The sequence below is a fragment of the Canis aureus genome, chromosome 1, assembly GCF_053574225.1.
Source record: "Canis aureus isolate CA01 chromosome 1, VMU_Caureus_v.1.0, whole genome shotgun sequence".
Classification (NCBI taxonomy): Eukaryota; Metazoa; Chordata; class Mammalia; order Carnivora; family Canidae; genus Canis; species Canis aureus.
Genome location: NC_135611.1, coordinates 52,106,612 through 52,129,324, shown reverse-complemented (window position 1 = coordinate 52,129,324; position 22,713 = coordinate 52,106,612). Strand labels below are relative to the sequence as shown.

The window sequence follows — 22,713 nt, the reverse complement described above, 5'->3', positions numbered from 1 at the left end:
TAAAACATATGCACTACAATGAAGTGTAAAAATAGGTTTATGATGATTAAAAGTTTTCAGTAATTCTGTTACAGTAAGCACTTTTCATAATGCTGTTTTAAAAGTGTTTTCTTTTATGTTTCTGTCATTTTAATTTTCCTTATCATTGTTTTATGAATTATAAGGTAAGAAATAGTTAATGTCCTTAATGGAAATCTCATATTCTACAGAATGCATGAAAACTTGGTCATGGGAGGATTAGAAACATTAAGACAGAACTCAAAGGACATGAAACTGCTGACAGGCCGGGTGCCCATGCTCTGCTGATCCAGCCCAGACCCCAGCTTCTGGTTGCTGGGAATGGCCCAATGCCCAGGTGTCGGCTGCTCAGGGATGTAGGTGAAGCAGTGTATTCTTCATTGTCCCCATGCAAGGACATATAACAGGTTCACTTCCCATCCCAGATATAGCACTGGAAGCCATGTGTCCTGGCAAGCATCTCAGTCTGGAACAAACAAGGATGGCTGGCTACCCCGTCAAGGTGCTATCCAAAACAAAGATCATGAAAGAATGTTGAAGCTATTGAGGATTTTTAGTTTTCATTAGCTTACCAATGATTATCATCAAGTGTTCCCACTTTGAGCAATAAAAGGTTAACGTTTGACCTTAGAAAAAGGACTCTTGCCGCAGTTCTATCAATACATCTGGAATGCCGCTCATGCAATTCAATCCGTTTTCCTCTCCTACTCATGGCTATGTGCTATTCGGAAAGTATGCATGAACTTAGAAGTATGTGACACGTGCCCACGTTTGTACCCTTGGTGCTTAAAGTCCAAGGTTAATACTATTTGCCTTAGAGTGAGGTCATGCAAATGTTACGGATCATGGAATCAAACATGGACGTTAGGATAGGTGTGTGTGTGTGTCTGTGTGCACGCGCACGCGCAAGCATGCCTGAAGGAGGGAGGAGGCTCTCATCCTGATGTCTCTGTCCCAGTTTCTGACTGCTCCAAAAGAAAAACTCTCTCTTCAGGGGCTGCCACAGGCTCTGGGAACCAGCAGGCCTAGGCGAAAGTGAGTCACATTATTTTTCTCTCTGTTTTAAAATAAAAACTTGTGGTAGACTCAGTAGAAGATTCCTCTGGTTTTCAGTCTTTACCAAAGCAAAGTTATTTCATTTCTTCCCTTCCAGGGATAACATATCTGACATCATTTTAAAATTTAAAAAATATACATTGTCATTTTCTATTCTTTAATGGGCAAATGTTTAGTAGCCTTAAGCAAGTTACACAGAAAAATATATGTACTGAAAAAAAAAAAGAAAAATATAAGTACTGTATGCCACATAACAATGTTTAAGATGTCTGAAGAATTACCTATATAGTAACACATATTATCTATAATGCAGTTTATCTCTAACTGTACGTATATGTGGGATATGTACATGTCTGTGTTATGAATATATATATATATATAACTATGTTGTGTGTACACACAGGCATGGACACACATAAATACATACACACACACACACACACACACACACATACACTCCCCCCCCCCCCCCCAGCTTTAGAACCACATAGCATGGTTGTTAACTCTGGGGAGGGGGCGGAAACAAGGTCTGGAAGGGCTCGAGGAATTTGAGGAAGATATCTTACCCTCATGCACTCTCCCTCAACAACATTTCAGTCTGGCCACATTGTTTATTCCCTCCACTGTTCATTCCTCTTCTCCAAGAAGATACTGGGTGCTCAAGAGGCACCATGCTTATTGGGTAAGGGTGAGGTCTTTGGGATACACTGTGTGGTTTTGAATTTTGCATGTGCCATTTCTGCCTGTGTGACCATGACCTGAATCCTTAACTGCTCCAAGCCTCAGTCTCCTAAAACTAAAAATCTAAAAATCCTTTTAATGAATAAATAACTGCCTATTTGGGGAAGACATGCTACACGGAAGGACCAGACTAAAATGGCTATTTCAATAAAGAAAGAGTATTACTGGATAAAAGTTTTTATATTAATTCCGATTTCCCTGAAGACATTGGCGCCCATTATTAGGAATTGGGAGAGTCACACAGATAAATGCATATCTAGAAACCTCTTCCTCTGTAATATTAAAAATACTGGTACCCTTGCACAGTGCCTTATATGTTTCAAAATGCATTAAATGACATCACAACTTCACATTTTTTGCTTTGTGCATTTGACATGGACTGGAGAGCTATTCTTCTTAATATCCATTTGGATGTGGCTAATTCTTTGTTTCTCTGAAAGATACGATAGCCTTTGTTCTGAATTGTTCCCTTGTCAATTTCCTTAAAATGGAGGGTAATGAGAGAAAATTTAAAATAAGAAGAGAAAATAGGCACCAGTTTCATAAGGACAATAGGTGAGTGGGACTTTATTTTCATGATATATCTCTAGACAAAAGCATTTACAGATGGTATTTTTTTTCCTTTATAGTTAGAGGTGATTTCAGAAAAGATTTGTGCCCTGGAAACAGCTGAAAGCACCCCAAATGTCCATAGAGGTGAGAACCGAATAGCACTAACAACTGTATTTGAAAGGAAAATTTTTACTGTGAAAAAATTAAATCGCCACTAATAAGATATGTACTTCTTTCCTGGGGAAAAGGAGACTACCTCATAAATTTTAGGCTCAAGTTTTTATTTTGTTTTATTTTATTTTATTTTTTTAAAGATTTTATTTATTTATTCACAGAGACACACACACACACAGAGGCAGAGACACAGGCAGAGGGAGAAGCAGGCTCCATGCAGAGAGCCCGACATGGGACTCGATCCAGGGTCTCCAGGATCACGTCCTGGGCTGCAGGCGGTGCTAAACTGCTGTGCCATGGGGGCTGCCCTAGGCTCAAGTCTTTAAATAAAAAATTAAAATATCCCCAATAATACAACCATAAATTCAATATATTTTTTCTACCTAAATTTTCTCCCTCCTCCATCTTTCCCGCTTATGCTATGTATCATTCCATCTTTCTAGTGTATCTCTCCACCTGTGTCTATCATCTACCTACTTGTTTATCTGTCTGTCTGACTGCCTTTATCTTCTGAATATCTACCAGATCTTGTTATATAGAGATATATTCATTTATATCTTATTTCTTGGCTTCTTCTCTTCCTTCTTAAACTGCAGAAACTACCATTGGAGTTTCACACGGTTAATATGTCAACAATTCTAACAACAATAATAGGTGACATTTATCCATTACCAAGTGCCAAGCTTGATTACTCTGTTCATGGAAGCTGTTTTTCCTAATGGTGCCCCAAGTTCTACCAAGGTAGATTTCATTACTTCTATTTTGTTTCTGCCAAGGTATAGAGTAGTTCAGCAGCCTGTTCAATGTCACATAGTAAAGTTCCCAGGAACCCTGGGAGAGGTTGTGGAGGGGAGGAAGGAGTCAAGTAGAAAGGATGTGGGGCAGGGGAGGAAGGAGTCAAGGGTCACTGTAAGATGGAGACGCTAGTGAGCAAAGGGCAGTGTCATTGCTGGAGACACACAAGCTGTTGAGGGCTGTTGGGAAATGGTAATAGTAATAGCTTTCACATCAGAGGTGGCAGATGTGGTCATGGTGGCAGACATGTTTACCTGTAACTAGCTCATGAACATCATCATTTAATTCTCTCAGTGACTCTATGAGGAACATGATGGGTTTGATTTTGGACATGGTGCTCTGGATGTGGCCATGAGATGAGCCAGGGAAAATGTTGGAAAGGTCACTGAAGAGGCACAGTGTGAGAAAGAACCAAATATAGGAGTGATTGGTTCAGAGGCCACAGAGGCCATCTCACAGATTAGTGACTGGAAGAGGGGCCGATGCCAGTTGGGGAGCAGGAGAATGAAGGAAGAAGGATGAGGGGAATGCATGCTGAGCTGTGAGGTGAAATCTCAGAAGCCACGCCAAATAGAAGGTGGTCTGCATCGTCACCCAGTCAAAGGAGAGGCTATGAGGTGAGAAAGTTCAGATCTGAGAATATCAGAGTCACGGCTCTCCAAGAGAGCAACTGTAGAATGGTGGTGGGACTGAAACTTAATTCAGAAGGAGAACAATGTGATTGTGCAGAGGGGAAATGGCATCTTTAGGCATAGAAGTTCCTAGAAGTTCCCTTTCTAGGCAAGGTAATGAAAGAAAGAACTACCATAAGGTTAAAATGGGGGTTAGGGGAGAGAGGAATGGAGGCAGGGCAAGGTGTTTAATTGCCCTTAGCTGTTGAGGTTCCCAGTAGCACTGGTACAAGTGGGATCCCTTTCTTCCTGTTTTCCCTGACTGTAAAAAGTCTCTAAAGTGTATTTCCAGGAAATGGGGATAGGGTGGGTGGACTGGAGTAAAAGGAAGTGGCATGGAGTTGGAAACACTGTGTTATCAGGACACGTGGAAAGGAAAGAGGAGGGTGGCTCAATGCTCTTCTTCATTGCCTACATGTCTTATTAGAGTTCATGGTCAAATTTATTATGTAAGTAGACTTGAACTCAAGAGACAGTCTCAGAAATGTGGTTAAGGTGGCATGCATGGTTAACAGTTTCCTTAGCATTACTCTCTTTGGATTTAATGGCTTCAGATAAGACTGAAATTTAAGGAATTATAAAGGAAATTGACAACTAGCCAATGTAATTTATAGAACATTAAAATGAAACATGAAAACAATCAAATGTCATTCATCTGTATGTGGTTGAGAGGACCAACACATCCCTAAATATGTTCTTTCTTGTGCATGGACAAAGAGACTCCTTCAATTGTTACCTTTGAAAAAGTGCCTCATTTTGAACATAGTGAAAGCTGAGGGTCAGTGGAAGTGGCTTCTCTCTGGAGGACAAATCCACATCAAAATGAAAGGTGAAGAGGACCAGTCTCAGGAGAGAAGGCAAGACATTCATTTAGAGGAGAAACACTTGGCATATGCCTGAATGTCCAACGCTCACAACATGCATGCATGACAAGGAAAGGAAAAATATAGGGGAAGGACAGAGATAACGAGGTACAAAGAGAGGAAAGAAGCAGAGTATGCTTGATTCTGGGCAGTTGGCTTAATTCCCAGTGGCCAAGCAGATCTGCACATCCTAATTTTCATGACTAATTTTAGTAACTCCAAAATCCTTGGCTATGTGGATAAGTGAAGTGACCATGGCCCCCAAAAAAATGGTGGTCTCTTCAGTATCAGTGTGTCAGTAGGATTCCAAATGCAGCATTACTCCAGAGGTGCTCCATCCAGAGCAAAGAACCAGGGGCAGAATGGCCTCAGTAAACCTGTCCTATGTGTGATGGGCAGGCAGCATGTGGCCTTGGGCATCCACCAGCTGGGGAGTTCTCAGGGGCCCCACTGTGAGAAAGAACAAAATAAAGACAGGCAGGAAGATCTGAAGGGGCAGGGTTGGAGAATAAAAGATGGACACAGATTAAAGGAAATAATTAACACTGAGTTTTGGGGCATCCTAAGGAAACACTGCCACTAGGGACAATGGTTATGGGATCTCTGGAAAGTGAAGTTGGGTGCAGTTTCCAGCACAGATGCTCTTTACTGTCCCATATGGTCAGTATTAAGAGATTAACTTCTAATCCAACATGAATTTGAAGAGGTCTCTGATTCTGTATGTTTTTCAACATGTTTAAAATATATATAACATTGAAAATAGATTTTATTTGAAATACTTGTAGGAATAACTTACAAAATATGATGTGCTAGTATAATTTTTAACTTTGAAAAGGAAAAACTTTAAAAAATTATCTTTGAGGAAAAGTTTTCCAATTAAATAATACAAAACTTTAGAAAATGAAACTCCTTAGCTGAAAGCTGCTGATGCATCCATGTCTTTAGAGTTTCCCTTCTTGTTCTCAAGGAAGACTAGATATTGCCCACATTTTGTGCACGATATCTAGATTCTTAAAAATTGTCTGTCTCATAATCCCTGGGGAGAACTGCCTTGTTAGTAGTGTTTTATATTTGTAATACAAGTTAGAGTAATCTCAGTTGAATAATGGTAAAATTACCAACTTTGACCTTGACTCTTCACACATTGTCTCTTAAAAAGTTTAAATCAGCCCTTGAAAACAAATTGAAAACAAAACTGGAGAGTTTTCCTCTAGGCATTTGAAAGACTGACAATCATTTTTTATCCCTTCAATCTAAGTGAAGTCTCATGGAAATGGTTAGAGCAGCAAAATGTGTTCTATAATTTGCTATTCATAAAAATATAAAGTGGCACATTAAGACTTTTTGTAGACTCCACCGCCAACTTAAAAAATGGATACTTTAAAATTGCCCTGAAGTTATATGCCAAATGTGTTTGAAATTTATTTTATTTGTCATAAATATTCATTTGAATTAAAGCCTTCAAATGTCATATCAAGGAACATATTGTAATTTTTTAAACCAGGACAAAACAAATGGTTACTATTTATGATGTTTTTAAAAGTTTTTTTTTTTAATTTATTTGGTCTCTGGTTTATGAGTTACAGAAGAGTAAGGAATCTTGGGCATTTGGAAAAATGGAAATCTCAGGAGTGGATAAGTGTGTCAGATCCTTTCTGCAGCTAGGAAATCTAGTGACAGCCACATGCTGCACAAAGTTACAGATGTCTGCGCTTGTCTCACATTTGACAAATGCTCTCAACACACCTGACCTGGGAGCCAATAGGCATAACCACCCTCCAAGAAAGGTACAAACACATACTAAAATAAAATGTATTTTCATCAAGTCTAAATATAGTTCTATATAAGGCATCCTTGTTGGAGAAATCTAGCTTTATACACCGTAATAAAAAATGTATTTAAAATGAAATAAACACCTTAATTCATGCTCATCTTGAGACATACATACCAAAGTTTAAATGTTTAAAAAAAAGGCAATAAAGGCATTTTTATGGTTGATAACAAACTACAAATTTGTCTGGGGAAAAATCATTAAATGTTTGACAAAAGAGCTGTGATAAGACATAAAGAACACAGTATTCACTGTCTAAAGAACCAGAGGGGGAAATACAGCTTGTCCCCGATCCCACATTTTCAACTATGTGTGCTATGATTACAGTTATAAACAATGGCTACTGTGTCAGCACAGAGAAAAACAAACAATAGGTCTTTTTCCAAAAGTATCTGTAGGAAGAACATACAAACGAGTCAACAAGGGAACTGAAATAATCCTTGTATTCTTTGTAAAAATAATACTTAAAGGTTCATTTGCAAGAATGTTGGTATTCTTTTTCCACTGTGCATCTTATTTTCTTTCATTCACTATAGAATTTTTCCCAACTTGCACCTGGTTTGACCAGCAGTCAGCTGGCTTCTGAGGATTTTCCCTGTGCTATTCCCTCCAGCCCCCAGAGACTCTGTCGACAGCTGCACAACTGTGCTTTCTTTAGTTATAAAAGCAAGCTTGTGACATCCTTTGCTTGATTCAGTTAAAAACTGAATTAATTGAAATCAATTCAACAAATACTCCCTCAGTGCTTAGTGCGTGGAAGGCACTGCTGGTTTTGGGGCGGGGGGGATACCGAGAGAGGAGTGAGCCATAGTCTTCAAGAAGCTTACAGTCTACTTTGGGCTCTGAGACAAATGTAACACAGGCAGGGCAAAATGCATATTTTACAAGAGACAATGATTCAGTGTTGCATTAGTTTAGAGAAAAAGAGATGGATGAAAGTGTCGTCAGATAAGAAGTTACCTGAGAACAGTCTTGAAGTACAAAGGCTTTTAGTGTTGGAAGGTGGGAAGGGGGAGAAGGTGGTATTCTGCTGATGGACAGAGTGAGGACAAAGTGTGCCTCCTTCCACACTTGTGGAAGTATGGTCCACAAACAAGTCATTGAGATGAATGGACCCCAAAGTGCCCGTCTAAGAGCAGTGGGGGATACAGTGAAGGTATCACAGGGTCTTATAGCTAAGGGCAGACTCACACAATCCCACAGCTAGGGGAAACCTTCTCCAGGACCTACGTGAGTGCCTTCACTCAAGAGTGGAGATGGCTCAGGCCAGAGATGGGCAGCGACTTCGCAGGGATGATGGCAGGGAGGAGCCCAGATGGGGAGACAGGGATCTGAGCCCCAGGAAAGGAGATAAGGAGTAGGAGGGGCACCTCACAGAGGGCAACGAGGCAGAAGGGAGATGCAGACATCAGGAAAAGGAGGAAAGTTAGGTGACAAGGAGATTTGACACCTAGGTGGAGCCAGGTAGGGTCTTCTACAGAAATCTGGTTCTGAGCATGGAGGGAATTTGGATCAGAGGGTTCCCCGGGATAGTGATTAGTTTGTTTACTATTGCATTTGAGGTGTGAGTGTCCATTCAGATAGAAGGGTTGAGGAAAAGATGCTCCTAGTTCATGTTGTTCTCCTGAACTGAAGGCTAATTAATAATGCCTCCTCTATCTTGAATTCAAGTAACATTTTTCCCCAAGCCACTGAAATATAATAGTATAAATAATATTTTGATTTCGATATTCTGATATGTGTTAAATAAAAGATTTCTGATTTGGGCTGTTTCAGGAGCACAAAAAAGATTGCATCAGAGCATTGACTAAACACACTTGCAATCGTCTATGCGGGCATCATGAGCAGAAGACAAAATGACAGATCATCAGGGGAAGAAGAGTACATTGATGTTGACTTTGTCTTTTGGGCAGGCTAACAGAACAGATGAGTGGATTTAATATAAGACAAAGAACCTCAAATGTTTGCCCCATTCCAGGTTGAGCCTTGTCATGGATTTCACCAAGGTTCAGCACCGAGGGGTTACTTTGTTCTCATTAACTTTTGTTCTTACTAATGTTTTTGACCTTTGATGTCTGATCAGAAGAAAAGTAGAAAATAAAGAATTTTTACCTGTTCTAAGGGAAGAAATTCAGATTTCATAAGAAAGCACATTCTTTCCAAGTCCCCTGTGCACCCGTGCAGGGCCTTCAGACAATTTTCAGACATATTTAACCTTCAGAATTACTTCAGTGCATTGGGCTCTTTGCTTAAGAGTCTAAGTCCCTTCCTACGGGGCCCGTCAGAGCACTCGAGTCTAATGCAACTCTGCATCAACCAGACTATTTCTTAATCTGTATTTTATTTTTTGAAAACTTAAATTCAAAGGTGTTTAGATGGCTCAGTTGGTGAAGTGTCTGCCTTCGGCTCAGGTCATGATCTTGGGGTCCAGGGATCGAGCCCTGAGTCATGCTTCCTGCTCAGCGGGGAGTCTGCTTCTCCCTCTGCCCCTCACCCTGCTTGCATTCATTCTCTCTCACTGACTCTCCCTCTCTGTCTGTCAAATAAATAAAAACCTTCAAAAAAAAAAAAAAACGAAAAGAAAACTTAGGTTCAAACATTTGGCTCAAGGCAGATCGTTGCTGATGGGCCTCATCTTCATGATTGTGCTTTTGAGGAACAAACATACATATGGATGTATGTTTGTAGACTTGGAGTTTAGTTGAAGAATACTTACACCTTCTTTTGAAATTCTATTTATATTATATTTAGGCAAGTTTTCTGGGTCCTAATAAGCTACTAATGAGTCATTGCTGGTAAGGGTCACATTAATAACTTTCTGTGAGGAGAGCAAGGAGTTGTTTTTCTTCATTTGCCTATTATTGAGTAGGGAAAATCCACTGAATGTAAATCTGGACAGTCACATTATGAAGACCTGCATTGGAAACCTACTTTCTTCCATTGATGATTGAGCTTGCCCACTTGGAGCGATCGTTCCTCTTTTTGGAATCTGTTACATATACTTTTATCGATGAATTCTGCTGCTTTTGTGCTGTTACCAGATATAATTCGCAAAAACAAGGGACTGGCCACCTGGGAGTCTGGCCCTGCGAGCATTAACCCAGCATGTCCTGCGTGACCAGTGTGTCAGCATTTACGTAAACTGGGGGCCATGAATACAAGCCCTTGTCAGTCACTGTCATTGGGCGAGTGGTACTGGGAGCAGCTGACTTTCTGTTGATGCTGATGGTTTGGTTGGTGGCTGCATTTAAATACATTTTCACAAAACTCATCTGTGTCTCTTTCCCTAGAAATCGACATGGAGTTAGCTTGCAGGGGGACAACCATGCCAAACTTTCTGACAGAAAATGAAATGGAATTGTTGTTTCATATAAAAGGGAACATGGGAAAGACCTGCAGTCTATAAGCTAGGTGTCGATTGAAGCACTTGCTACAATAGATGGTTGGCAAGGTCACTCAGCCTTTAAAAGTATCAGATAATAAATGTGCAGGGCACAATCATCTAGTTCCTATCTCTAATATATTATGTAATAAATTCCCAGGCAGCAATAGATAACTTTTCTTTTTCCATTGCTCTATAAAGGCGTTCTTAAAACACTGTGTTAACAAATTGGCTAAGTGTTCACCTGTAGAGTTGCATTGCCTAAAACCGAAGGCGTCATCATAGCTGTTATGTATTTGTGAGCAAACCCCTAACCAGTTCATTTCATGCCTGATTCCTCCTCAAAAAAATTATATTAGATGTAGAACTTAGTGGTACAGATGATGCTTTCTTTGATCATACAAAGGGGGTTTTATACATAAGGTATAAATCTCCACTTTAGTTTCTTTTGGCAAAATGTTTTCTGCAGTATCATTGCACTTCACCATCTTTAACATTTAAAGAAATTAACCCCCTCATATTTTGTTAGGCTAAAAGAGAATGGTCTCTATTATTTCAGAGGAAAGCATGTTGATTGCTTACAAGAATAAAAATGTAGAAGATGTTTTTCAAGTTCTAGCAACATTCCTTAATTGTTCTTAGTAAATACCTACAAGTGAATAGCATTTGGAAAGATCCAAAGCCCAGTGTTTATTGTATATAAAGAGATTATTTGTCTCCTAACTATCTAGATGGACAACGACAACTGTGTTTGGGGTTCTCAGACCCGACACAGGAGCAACATGTAAATGCTTGCAACTACTTAGGAAATTTTGGTGCAGATTGTATCATAACAATGAAACTAGACAAGGCAGGAGAAGGTCCACCTGTAGAAAATGGGGAAGCTGCCCTTTAGAACCACGGAATCAAAGACTCTTCACATTTCCAACCTAGAAAGAGGGCCTCTGGGTTCCTGGGCCGATCCCTTGATGTGGGTCCTGTTTCTGAGGAAAAGTCTTTCAGAACGGAGTATTCGTGCCCTGACTTATAAAGGAGGGGTTAGACTCAAAAATAGTATCATCTTTTTAAAGATTTATTTATTTATTTTAGAAAGAGCCAGAGAGAACACACTCAGCAGCAGGGGAAGAGGGGCAGGAGAGGGAGAATCCTCAGGCAGACTCCTGGCTGAGTGCAGGGCCCAATAAGGGGCTCAGTCCCATGACCTCCGGATCATGACCTGAGCCAAAATCAAGAGTCAGAGGCTTAAAAAACTAAGCCTCTTTGATGCCCCATCATCAAGTTAGAATTTTATCAAGGTCACATGTAAAAGAGTACATAGAATTTCTAAAGCAGCTTTCAGGGCTGAAATATATATTCCTGGATTCAGAGTTATTAACCAGTCATTTGGATTGGGCACAGGTTTAGTATCAGCTGTCATCAAAACAACTGATGCAGGAGCAAGTCAATTCAACATCGACTAAACATTTGGTAAATGCGTACTGTGTACAAGTCAAAGAAGATAATTATTTGGGAGAACTTTTCCCATACAAAGAATGGTTGATTTGGGCTTTATCCCGTTGTGTTATGAAGCAAGCCAGGACGGTGCCTGGGGACTCTGCACAGATCACATAACTCCATTTAGAAAAAAGACTTAATATAAATGCACACAACCCCAAACTAGTTGCAAAATGACAACTGGGAGTTTTGTTTTCACCAAAGGAACACCAGGATGAGACTTTGTGTTGAGAAAGGCAGTTCCTGTGGCGAGTACACTAACAAACACAGGAATGTGGAATCTCAGAAGACTTGTGTGCCAGTCCAGAAGTAAGGTGGGGAGAGTCTGAACTCAGGCAGAGGCAATAAAAGGAGAGCATGATGAACCGTTTCACAGCTGATCCCCAAGACCAGGTAAAATGACTGGATGTGGGTGGTGACAAGAGCATGGCCTCCAAGATGGTGCTGGGGTTCCAGGAGGGGTGCCTAATGACCGATTTATTAATAAATATTGGCATGCAACACATAGAAGGAAATAGACAGCGAATTCAATCCTGGTCCTACTGAGTTTAGGGTGTCTAAAATGCAGTCGAAAGCATCAATTGGTATTCAGGAGACAGCCTGCTTTAAAAAAGAGAGAGAAAAAAAAAAAAAAAGACCCAGGAACCGCTGACCTGGAAGTGAAGCAAATGAAATTGCCTAGGAGAGTGTGGAACCTCAGCCACTCCAGAGTGGGTGGAAGGAACAGAACAGAGAATGCGAGTGAAGAGAGAAGGATCAAAGGGGAGAATGTAGAGATTTCATGCCCACTAGTAACCGTCCAAGTCATCATTCTGTGTGTGCTGCGGGTGGGCAGAGGACTGGGGCTGATTAAATGCTTGCTGTCCGTGCCAATCAGCACTTGGACAGAAAGGCGCCTCCAGGGGTGGGCTGAGGTACAGAGTGATGGTTAGTAAATATTTGCTGAACAGAGGTGAATTCTATCAAACTAAATTGGAGCAAGGGAATGTCCTGTTTGAGTCCATGAAACAGGGCTGGAGAGTCAGAAATGTGTACCTGCTTCCACTGGGCCAAGAGGCACACATGTTCCAAGTGAGGGGTGCTAGAACTGGACCAGTGGAGTCAAGAACTCAAATTCTTAGCAAGAATATAAGGCAGAAAAGATGTGATTGGAGCACAAGTAGGGAAAACAAGTCTTTAAAACTATACTAGCTCCGTGAGGGAATTCTGTTAGACATTTGAGGGAAATCTGAGAGGAGAGATGATGGAATATTGTTTTCTAATTGCAGCCTAGAGCCATGGGTAGCCTTTGTCACTGAGCTATGGGGCTGTGGGGACACCGATGGCAAATGGGCTATGTTGGCCCAGGGTGCTGGAACCAACCCTGGGGGCTCCATTCTGAGCAGAAGAGAGTAGATCCAAAAGCTTGCTGGAAGAGCGGATACACAACAAAAGCTGTGGGCTAGCCAGTCCATTATAAGTGTTCTAGAGAGTGGTAGGTCATGGGTGCTCAGAGGGGCCAGGGGCTACCAGCCCAGGTGGAGTGGGTGTCAGGGGAATGGCTGGGTCACCATTGAAAGAAGACTTGCTACTGTCTACACTGGGCTGAAGCAGAGAAAGTGGAGAGTGGGCCCTCTCCCCCGCCTGGGGAGGCAGTGTCATATCCTGGGCCTTCATATAGATGTGGATGAGCTGAGGAGGAAGATAAAACAAACCAGGGCAGTAGCTTAAAACCTAAATGTGGCAAAAGTATCTCCCGGAATTGACTGGAAGTGTCCTGACTGGACCTGGTTGGGCAGCGTATGGACTCAGAATCTGGAAACTGATTGAGATACATAAAAATAAAGAACATTTCCATTTGTATTCCTGCTTTGTGACTGTGACCCTCATTTCCATTATGGCCCCAACTAAGCTAAAGTGGTTGCTTTGAATTTTATGGGATATTTACAAGTGGGATTAAGCTGACAATCTAGTTATTTCTTCCAGGATCTTATTGGGTAGTGATGGAAAGATGGGGAGTCTGTAACTAGGCCACCAGTTTACACTGTGAGCATTCAATTTATTCTTTTTCTTACAAAAATTTTTTTTAATCATCTAGTATTTTCCTAAAAATTGGCTAATATCTTTGCAGTGAAATGTAGTGATTACTAAAGCAACAGCATTTAACATCATTAAGCTCTGTTCATTTGAAAAATCTAGATTTTCTAGGACGACTGGGAATTATCTTGGGGCTTTACTCAGGCTGAACTTGAGACCTGTGCTTCGGCTTAGCCTGTTACGATGTCTCTATGTTATAGGAGTTGCTAGGTTGTTTTATAACAACATCCTCTGATCTATCTTTTTTTAGTTTCATTTTCTATTACAATCCAGGCTTATTCTGGCCAGTTGTCCCCACTTACTGTTTTCAGTAACAATCAAGTGTGACAAGCCCAAGTAAACCCCATCCCTTCTTTATCTTCTTCTCTTGGCACTGCCACGTGGGGCTGCCGGATGGGGAATGAGGGCCTCTCCCACTGTCACTGGCTGTAGGTAGCAGTATTTGGGCTGCCTTCCAGCCATGCATGCTATGTGAACTCCTTTTTTTTTTTTTTTTTTGGTTTCTGCTCATTGCATTGCCTTTCTGGCTTCAGCTCTCCCAACCTTTCAGGTATCAGGAGAGAAAACAAATCTTTAGTGATCTGGCCTAATTTGCACTGTTTGTCCTGTTTCCATGTGCCCACCAGGTCTCCGATGGAGCCAAATCGCTCCCTTCTTATCTTTCCCATACACTGGTGCACTTGTTTGCAAAGCCTGTGGCATTGTCTTTTCCAAGAAGGGTCAGCTTTCGCTCCCTCCTCACACTGCGGAGTGCCTTCACATACGTTTCTGTATAGTAGCCCCTGAGTCAGGCCAGGTTGTGTATCTTTATCATACTGATCTCTCTTGTCCAGTGCTGGAGGAGACCAACATAGCTGAGTCTCTGAATTAACTAGTCTGGGTCTGATGTTTATTTTAAGGAATTCAAAGTTTTTTGTTTTGTTTTCTTCCTAAGAGTTGTTTTAGAACTCACAGCATCTGGACAACTTACAGCAATTAGAGACATCAGACCTGCTGTGGCCGATGGGAATGACCTTTGTGCATGCATACGCATGCCCACACACCCTTCTTTATCCTGTTGAGCTACTCGAAGCTCTTTGCAGTTATTAATGAAATATAATATTAAACATTGTACTATTATTCAGGCACTACTTTCCTCTAACAGTTTTCATCATAGTTTGCTACTCTGAATTTCACCATAATTTGTCAGGGCACAGGAAACATATCGGGGATGGTTTTATTGAGTTAGCACTGAGGCATATGTAGAGACTCAGAATAACCTGTAGCATTAACGAAACAATTTATGTACAGGACTTACGAGACACTTAAATGGACCTAAATTGAATAAGAAATGTTACTTTAAAATTTCCAATTACTCTATGTTCTATTATCTATGAGTGCTGCATATTAGCACCGGGGTAAATTTCTTAAGGAACTGTGTGCAAGGAGCTAAATTTGCACATTGATTTTTGTCTTTTGTCTGCAGTTTAAGGCTAATTTAAAAGGATGGTGAGGAGATTCTATTTTCAATTGGCTGAAGTTCAATAAGAATATAATAAAACACTGTTATAGCAAACTCTTTCACAGTGAAATTTTGGCAAAGCTTAATCTAATTCCTTTCAATGTGCTCCAACACAGCCAAAATACTGTTCTAGTGAGCAAGACACCCATTAGAGTGACAAGCTTCCTACAGTACAAGGATTTTTCCATATTTTATTTCAAGGCAAATCAGCATTTCATTGCAAATTAAGAAGGCAAAAAGGAAATATTTTATAATAAAATCAATAAAGCCATACAGTTTCATTACAGCTATATTTTTATGATAAGCCTGCATTTCCCCTAATTTCAGAAGCATATTTGATCACTTTAGACATAGGAAATTACTCCATTTAATTATTTTTGCAGTGAAAGCTTTGTAATTCTTTATAAAGCCTACTGATTAGCTTAAAAATCCTAATGAAAAGACTGACCATATAACAGATCTCTTTGGAGACAAGTCAAGAATGGGAAGTCTAAAAGTATTTCTTTTTTGTTGTTGTTGTTTTCTTTAAACTCTACCCCTCCTACCCCCCATCAGCCAGGTTTAAGTCCATGGCTTCCTACTGATGGAAGAGCTAACAGGAGGCTTTAGAGGGGCACAGGGCAAGGCTCTTAAAATCAGGAGCATCAGATGTTCCCGTATGTTTTCTGCTTCATTCTCTGCTCATCTTCCCAAAACACTGGGCTTTGTCATATCACTTCCCTACAAGTGGCCATTGGCTTCCCACTGTTTTCAGGATAAAGTTCTTCATTCAAAAGCAGTGTAGTTCTGCACTTATTAGCCTCATACCAGTTCCCTGCATGACCGCAGAGTACCTCCCTGGTCCTGTCTTCCTCTGCTCCTCAAGGTGGAACCCCTCCCAGAGCCACTGTCTTCTCAGTGTTCCCTGAGCACACCCAGGGAATTTTTGCCTTCTTACTCTCTTAGATCATTTTCCTGATCTCAGATGCCCACCCTCCTCATTCACTCATTCTTCACTCATTCAGTTAGTGTGCATTGGGATGCAGTACAGACCAGCCACACAGTTTCAGTTCTGCACTTTCTAGACTATTCAAATTCTATTCATTCCTCATGCTGTGTTTCTTCTATAAGCTTCCTTAGTTGATAAAGGCTACCAGAATCTCTCCCTCCTCTAGACTCACAGCATCCAGCTTATTGACCACTCTCCCCATGCTTAGCAATGCAGAGTCCCTGTTTGGACTTGAGTCAAAGCATCCAATGGTACTGTGCTCTGCAGAGGACTACCTCTGTGGCCTCCAACAGGTCAATGAGCATCTACAAGTTTCAGTTTCCTTGTCAACAAAATAGGAGAATGCTTATATTATTATTTTGCTTGGAAAGATGCTGTGGGATAATACAGGTGGGAGTTCACCTTTATGTAAGGAATTATCATTTCACATTCATATCAGTGTTTAAGTATGTGTTTTCTTAATTTTGCTAATTAAATACTTGGAGATTCTTTTTTCCAACAAAGCTGCTGGATGTAAAATGGACCCATATTGAGATTAGGCACCACATTAAACAGCAAGTCTCTTTTTGAATATAACATGACTCTAGAGATTGTTTCAGCAGCACAGAAATTAGTTGGGATTGTTATCATGGTCGAAGACAATAAGCCTCATCAGCAATCTTATTTGGATTGATTTTGTAGATGAGAACATTCCAAAGACCATTCTTGCATTGTGTTTCAACTGAGAACCAGAGTAAAGTAAAACCAGATATTAATTTTCACCAAGCATAAAGTATTGGGATTTCTTTAGTGACTTTCATCCATCAGACGATTTTTCTCAATGTGAATTTTCAGAAAGCGACAATTTTGCTTGTTGCTGGGAAGCGGTGGGTTCTCTAAAGAAGCCTGAGTAGGCTCTAAAGCTACTTCACCCACTAGCCGTGGAGTACAAGGGCCTAGAAAAGTCTATCACTCTCAGTTGAAACTACTGGGGGAATTAAGTAGGCTAAGTCCTTAGAAGGTTCCTAGGTAACCTATTTGAGTTGAAATGTGACCAAGAATCCTTAAACCTTACCTAAGAGCAGGAAAGCTATAAGGATCGGAAGTGATTAGGGGCTTTGTTTAAGACCCCATCCAGAAGGGAGAGCCAACAACAAGGCTGCTCTGAGCGGCACCGGGACGGGCTGGGTCCTATTCGGTGCTATCTCTCAAATCAGCAATGTGATACCCAGCCGCACTTCCCTGGGCCTCACCAGGCCTCCTGGTGAGGGCTGACCAGGTGGAACTCAGGTGATTGTGGTGTACACAATCCTTTGCTTCATGAGTTTAAAACACGTTTATAGGCACCGAGAAGTTCATGGTGAGAAAAGAAATGAATGAAACATGAAGCACTGCTGTCTAGCTTGCAAAGCAGGGGTGCTATGTCTGGAACGGTGAGGGTGGGCTGCAGACGTGTGTACACTTTTTTTTTCTTTTTGCCACTTCAGGCAGATAATCTGCAGTTTTCTGTCCCCACACATGTGGATACACTGGCAGGGACAGGTCCCTGGGTGGTGGCTGAGGAAGGGTAAAGGGGGGGAGGACAGCTGGCACGAGACACAGAGGCCGGAAACAAGTCCACAGTGTTTGTCTCTAGGCACCCACAGAATAATTGAGAATTGGTTCTTTCATTTCTGTCCTCTGCTCAGCTTTCCATTGCCCCTGAATCTCTGCTGTCCCCAAGTGGCCATCTGAATCACTGAGGGGGCATGGAGATACTATGAGGGTAGGTATAAGCTTGCTAATGCTTACTGTCTAACAAGGCTATATCACATACTCTGTACCTAACCTTAGTTTACCAAATAGCCCGGGGTGTGGTGGTGACATGGTCAGGTGTACAGGTATCAGGATCAGTCTGACTAGATTTCAAATCCCTGTGCAGGCATCTACTAGTAATGTGGGTGGGATCCTGCCCAGGTGCTAGCCCAGATGACTCAATGGTTTGGTGCTGTTTTGACTTTTGGGGAAGGTTGCAAAGCTGAGCAGAGACACAGATTTTGAGCTGACATATGTGGGCCACACCCTGGCTCTGTCATTTGCAATCTGAGTGCCCTTGGGTAAATGCTGTACCTGCCTGGTCTCTAACTTTCAAATACATAAAATGGGAATTAAGTGGGGATTAAGGAGAGCACTGCGTGATGGATGGAATTGCCAAATCACTCCACTGTGCACCTGAAACTCATAGAAGACTGTATGTTACCTAAGTGGAATTAAAATACAAACTTCGATAAGAAGAAAAAAAAAGAAAAAATATATATAAAATGAGAATTCAAATACTGTCAGGCAAGGCACATGAAGCCTTTGGCATGTGATCATGAAGCGGTCAGTCCATGAGAGGCAGTAGTTGTTAATAGTTTGTGGATAATCTTTGAGAAAAGAAAAGGAAAATCTGATTTTCTGCATGATATATCAACTTAAGAAATAGAGCTTTTTGGCCTCTCAATATGCTTGAACAACCAAATTAGTTGTGTAGAAGAGTATGTGGGATTAAATTACTTGTGGTGACCGTGCAGAAATCCTCCCATAAACTCAGAGCAACTGTTTAGCAGGATTCCCATGATCTATGTATCACATCCACATAATAACTGGTGTGAATTCATTACTCCATATGGGAGTATAAAAGTAAATAATGTTATTGTGGGTAGGACTAGTTAGTAGAAAATCTTGTAAAGGATTCACAATATCTTCATGAATATTCTGGTTGATAAACCCAAGCATCACGCTCTCCAAATAAAAAGATACATTTATCTTTGTGAGCTTCTCATTTTTCAGAAAGTACCAATCGGGCAGGTGACTTACTTATGGCTTTCTCTCAGGGAGGGAATATGTTCAGGAAATGGGCAGCAAAACTTAATCTTGAGCAAAAAGCATAATCCCTTCATCCGAATTGCAGGCCAGAAGGAAGAAAAGGTGACGAATAAGGGGGAGCAGAATGAAAACAAAACTTATGTATGGCTGGGAAGGAGTGCAATGGTCGGAGCCGAGAGCCATGTAATATGAGTGATATCACAGTCAATGTCATCTGCAGACAGACCTCCTAAGGCAAGTACAGCGCTGGATGACTTGAGCCAGTAATTCAGCTCGCTGAGCATGTGTTCAATGTTCATGAGCATTTCACGAGGGCTGTGATCCGTGCCAGGTCACAGCCCCGTCTGTGTAGCCTCGGGCAAGTAGCTTACTTGCCCAGGCTTCAGAATTTCATTTGTAAATGGATGGGGCTAGAACTAGATCGCATTTTGTGGCTTACACATTGGATATTGCTAAGATGGTTATAAAGAACTTTCAGATATGGTACTTGCCCTCAGGGAGCTCCAGTCTAGATGGGAGCTGGCCACAAGCACAGGGCGTGCAAAGATAAGAAAGAATCTAACCATTCTCTTAGATTGGTAAGATTCTCTTTAAAGGAACACTCAATGGGGCACCTGGGTGGCTCAGTCAGTTGAGTATCTGTCTTTGGCTCGAGCTCATGACAGATGACCTCAGTGGGAAGCCTGCTTTTCCCTCTCCCACCTTCCTTGCTTGTGCTCTCTTTCTTTGTCAAATAAATAAAAAAAATTTTTTTTTAAAGGAACACTCAGTGGCCAAGTTGCACCCAGGTCACTTGTGGGGCTATATGCCTTATGTCCTTCAGAGTGGCTCAGCAAGGGGTCAATGTTGAAGGGGGTAGATAGAGATGGAGTTGCCACTGTGCCTGCTTCTTTCTTTATGGCTCAGTTCCCCAGCAGGGGTCCTATGGATCTTCCTCACCTTCAAGATGAAGCACATAAGCAAAGAATAACAAGATATCAGTACAATCTGAGCTGCGGAGCTTTTTACCATAAAACATCTTCCCACTTCTAAAAGAGAAACCTATAGTTTAAAACTTGAGGATTTTACTGAGTCTCAAGTGGAAAGTCTCTGTGACTTATTTCATCATGCTGAGAATTCAACTCATAACAAATGAAAAGTAAAAATTTTAATTCTATAAGAACAGAAGAAATTCGGCCCTTTTAAAGGAAAAGCTCTATCAACCCAAATAGGAATTGTGACATGTAATTTTATCAAAGTTAGCTTATAATACATGAGTGTTTTATCTTTGAGTGGTAATTTGAAGCACATCAGAACCAATGAGTTCCACAAAATTATCAATGATATAGAAGGATGAAAATATTGTGCCTGATTATTCCTTTTCTCTGTGTGTCTGTAGGCTGGATATGGGGAAGATTGAGAAGCTGGGCATTTGGTCATTATGGCACCGACCCCAGGAGCCTGGAGATGCAGCCCATCCTATCAACGCACAGACATTTATTAATATGTCTCGCAGTAAAGATTAGATTTGTTTGCATGTGACAGAAAACCCTACATAATATTGGCTCAAGCAAGACAGACATTTATTTTTTTTATCATGTCAATAAAAGTCTGGTAGGAAGCAATCTGGCTATTAAGAAGTCTAAGAGCTCCACAAAGTCATAGAAGAACTGGACTTCTATTTTTGTATTTAAATGTCTTGCATGGTGGCACCTGGGTGGCTCAGTGGTTGAGCATCTGCATTTAGCTCAGGCTCCCAACAGGGAGCCTGCTTCTCCTTCTACCCATATCTCTGACTCTCTCTGTGTTTCTCTCATGAATAAATACATACAATCTTAAAAAAAAATAAATGTCTTGCATGTGTGTCTTCTGTCTTAAGATTGCTTCATAGACAAAAATGGCTGCTGGAGCCTCCACTTTCTTATCTGAGTTCCAGGCTCAGGAAGGACAAGAGATCTGCCTTCCTCAGCTGAAGGCCATACAACGCTCCCCCTCTGTTACTGGCCCCAACTTAGTCAACATGTCCAACTTTAGGAGTAGTTATGAATCTTGTCTTGCTGCTGAGGGCAGTGGTCTGAACAAAATAGCTGATTGGTTATTGAGGAATAAAGGGAGAATGAATGTTTCTAGCATCTGGCAGTCCCTGTCTCAGTGCATACTTAAACATGGGAGACGGGCTTGACGTTGCCCAGGATGCTCCTCACATTCTCTCTTTCTGTCTTCCTTTTCACTCTTATTTCTCCTAGCCAGTGCCCTCTGCTCTCAATCCTATTTTTCCCTTATTCTGGAACCTTCTCACATGAATGCTCCATGCTCTGTCTTGAATCTCCAGTTGGCCATCCTCAAAGTGCCAGGTGGAGAACAAGGTGGAGCAGATTCAAGCCTCTGCTGAACAGGAAAGACAAGCGCTGGACCAAACCGTGATGAGCAGGTAAGAGTTTGCAGAGAAGTCCGTGAGGCTATGCGAGTGCCTGAGAGGAACAGAGTTAGCCCAGGGTGTATGAACAAGACTCTTCTAACTAGGAAAACATGGTTTCATGAACAGAAGTCCCTTCTCTCATTCTTTCTCAATGCTCTTTTACTCCCACTGTCCATTATCCCCGTTTCTCAGAAGAAGGGTTTGCCATTTGAGACTCATGGTCCATCCCTCAGCCATCTGTGCACTCGCCTCTGCCCCCACCGCTCTGTTGTGACTCCTCTCATGGAGGCCACACATTCTCTAAGACGCCGAAGCCTAGAGCCCTTCCTTAGGTGTGGTCTTCATATCCTTCTCTCCCTGTGGCTTCCACAGAGTGTCCACACCCTGGCATGAGAAACTCTCTGCTGCAGGCTTCTCTGACATGGGACTCTCCTGGTTTCCTTCTCCAAGTCCTGGCCTTGTAGGCCACCCTCTGGCTCATCTTCTGCTCCCAGCCCATAAGGTGCCCTTGAACAGAACTCTTCTTAGCTTCCTTTGCTTCTTCACCACAGGATTTAGGTGGGTGATTTCTTCAGCTTCACATTTTCAGTTGTTGGCTTCACAAGGATGCTCCCAAATCTCTCTCTCTTGCTCCCTGCCCTCTGACCATCTGGGTAATGAACTGCTCCTCAGTTATGTGGTATGCTCAGTGGGCCCAGCCATGCAGTGGCCCCTGTGCACAGTCTCCTGCACTTTCCATGGGCCGCCTCAGTTGAGCCCCTCGCTCTCTGCCCCAGCAGTGCAGATGCCTCCAGGCCTGCTCAATTGACACTGGCCCGGCTCCCCAGGGTAGCTGTCACTCTCTGGCCCCAAGCATGGTAGTGATTATTTCACTCATGTATTTGCAAATATTCAACAGCAATTACTGCCTGTGGCGTCAAGTGGACTCCCGGGCATATCCTCAAACACCCTCCACTTCTCAGTTTCCTCCTCTCTCCAGTCTTTCCCGGGCCACCACTGCTGAGAACCTAATGTTTCTCTTCAAAGCCTTGACTCATGTTATTCCTCAGCCTAGACTCTGCTTTGCCCATCTGCCTGGCTTTGGAAGTCTAGGTGAAATGTTTTATGGAAACTTGCCTCATCTCTAAAATCAGGCTCCAATGGCATTTCATTGGCATCTGTCTATGGCCCCTGTACAGCTTATCTCCGGAACTTGACTGCAATCTCCTTAAAGATAGGGATTTGTCCTGAGTTTCTGCTCCTCTTCCTATCTTTCTCTTTTCTTCCTTTCCTTCCTTTGTTCATTCATTCATTTGTTCATTTATGCCTTCCTTCTTTCTTTCTTTCCTTTCTTTTTCTTTCCATTTC

The 22,713-nt window shown here is 41.7% G+C and overlaps 1 protein-coding gene and 1 long non-coding RNA gene across 4 annotated transcripts in view; one reads left to right on the top strand and one right to left on the bottom strand.

The window, feature by feature from the left end:
• Window positions 1–22,713, bottom strand: part of PACRG (parkin coregulated) — a 516,787-nt gene that overhangs the window by 95,884 nt on the left and 398,190 nt on the right. The window lies entirely within an intron of this gene.
• Window positions 892–20,810, top strand: LOC144314802 (uncharacterized). The gene is made up of 3 exons (XR_013380661.1): window positions 892–1,053; window positions 19,054–19,202; window positions 20,347–20,810. It is a non-coding gene; the product is annotated as an uncharacterized LOC144314802 (long non-coding RNA).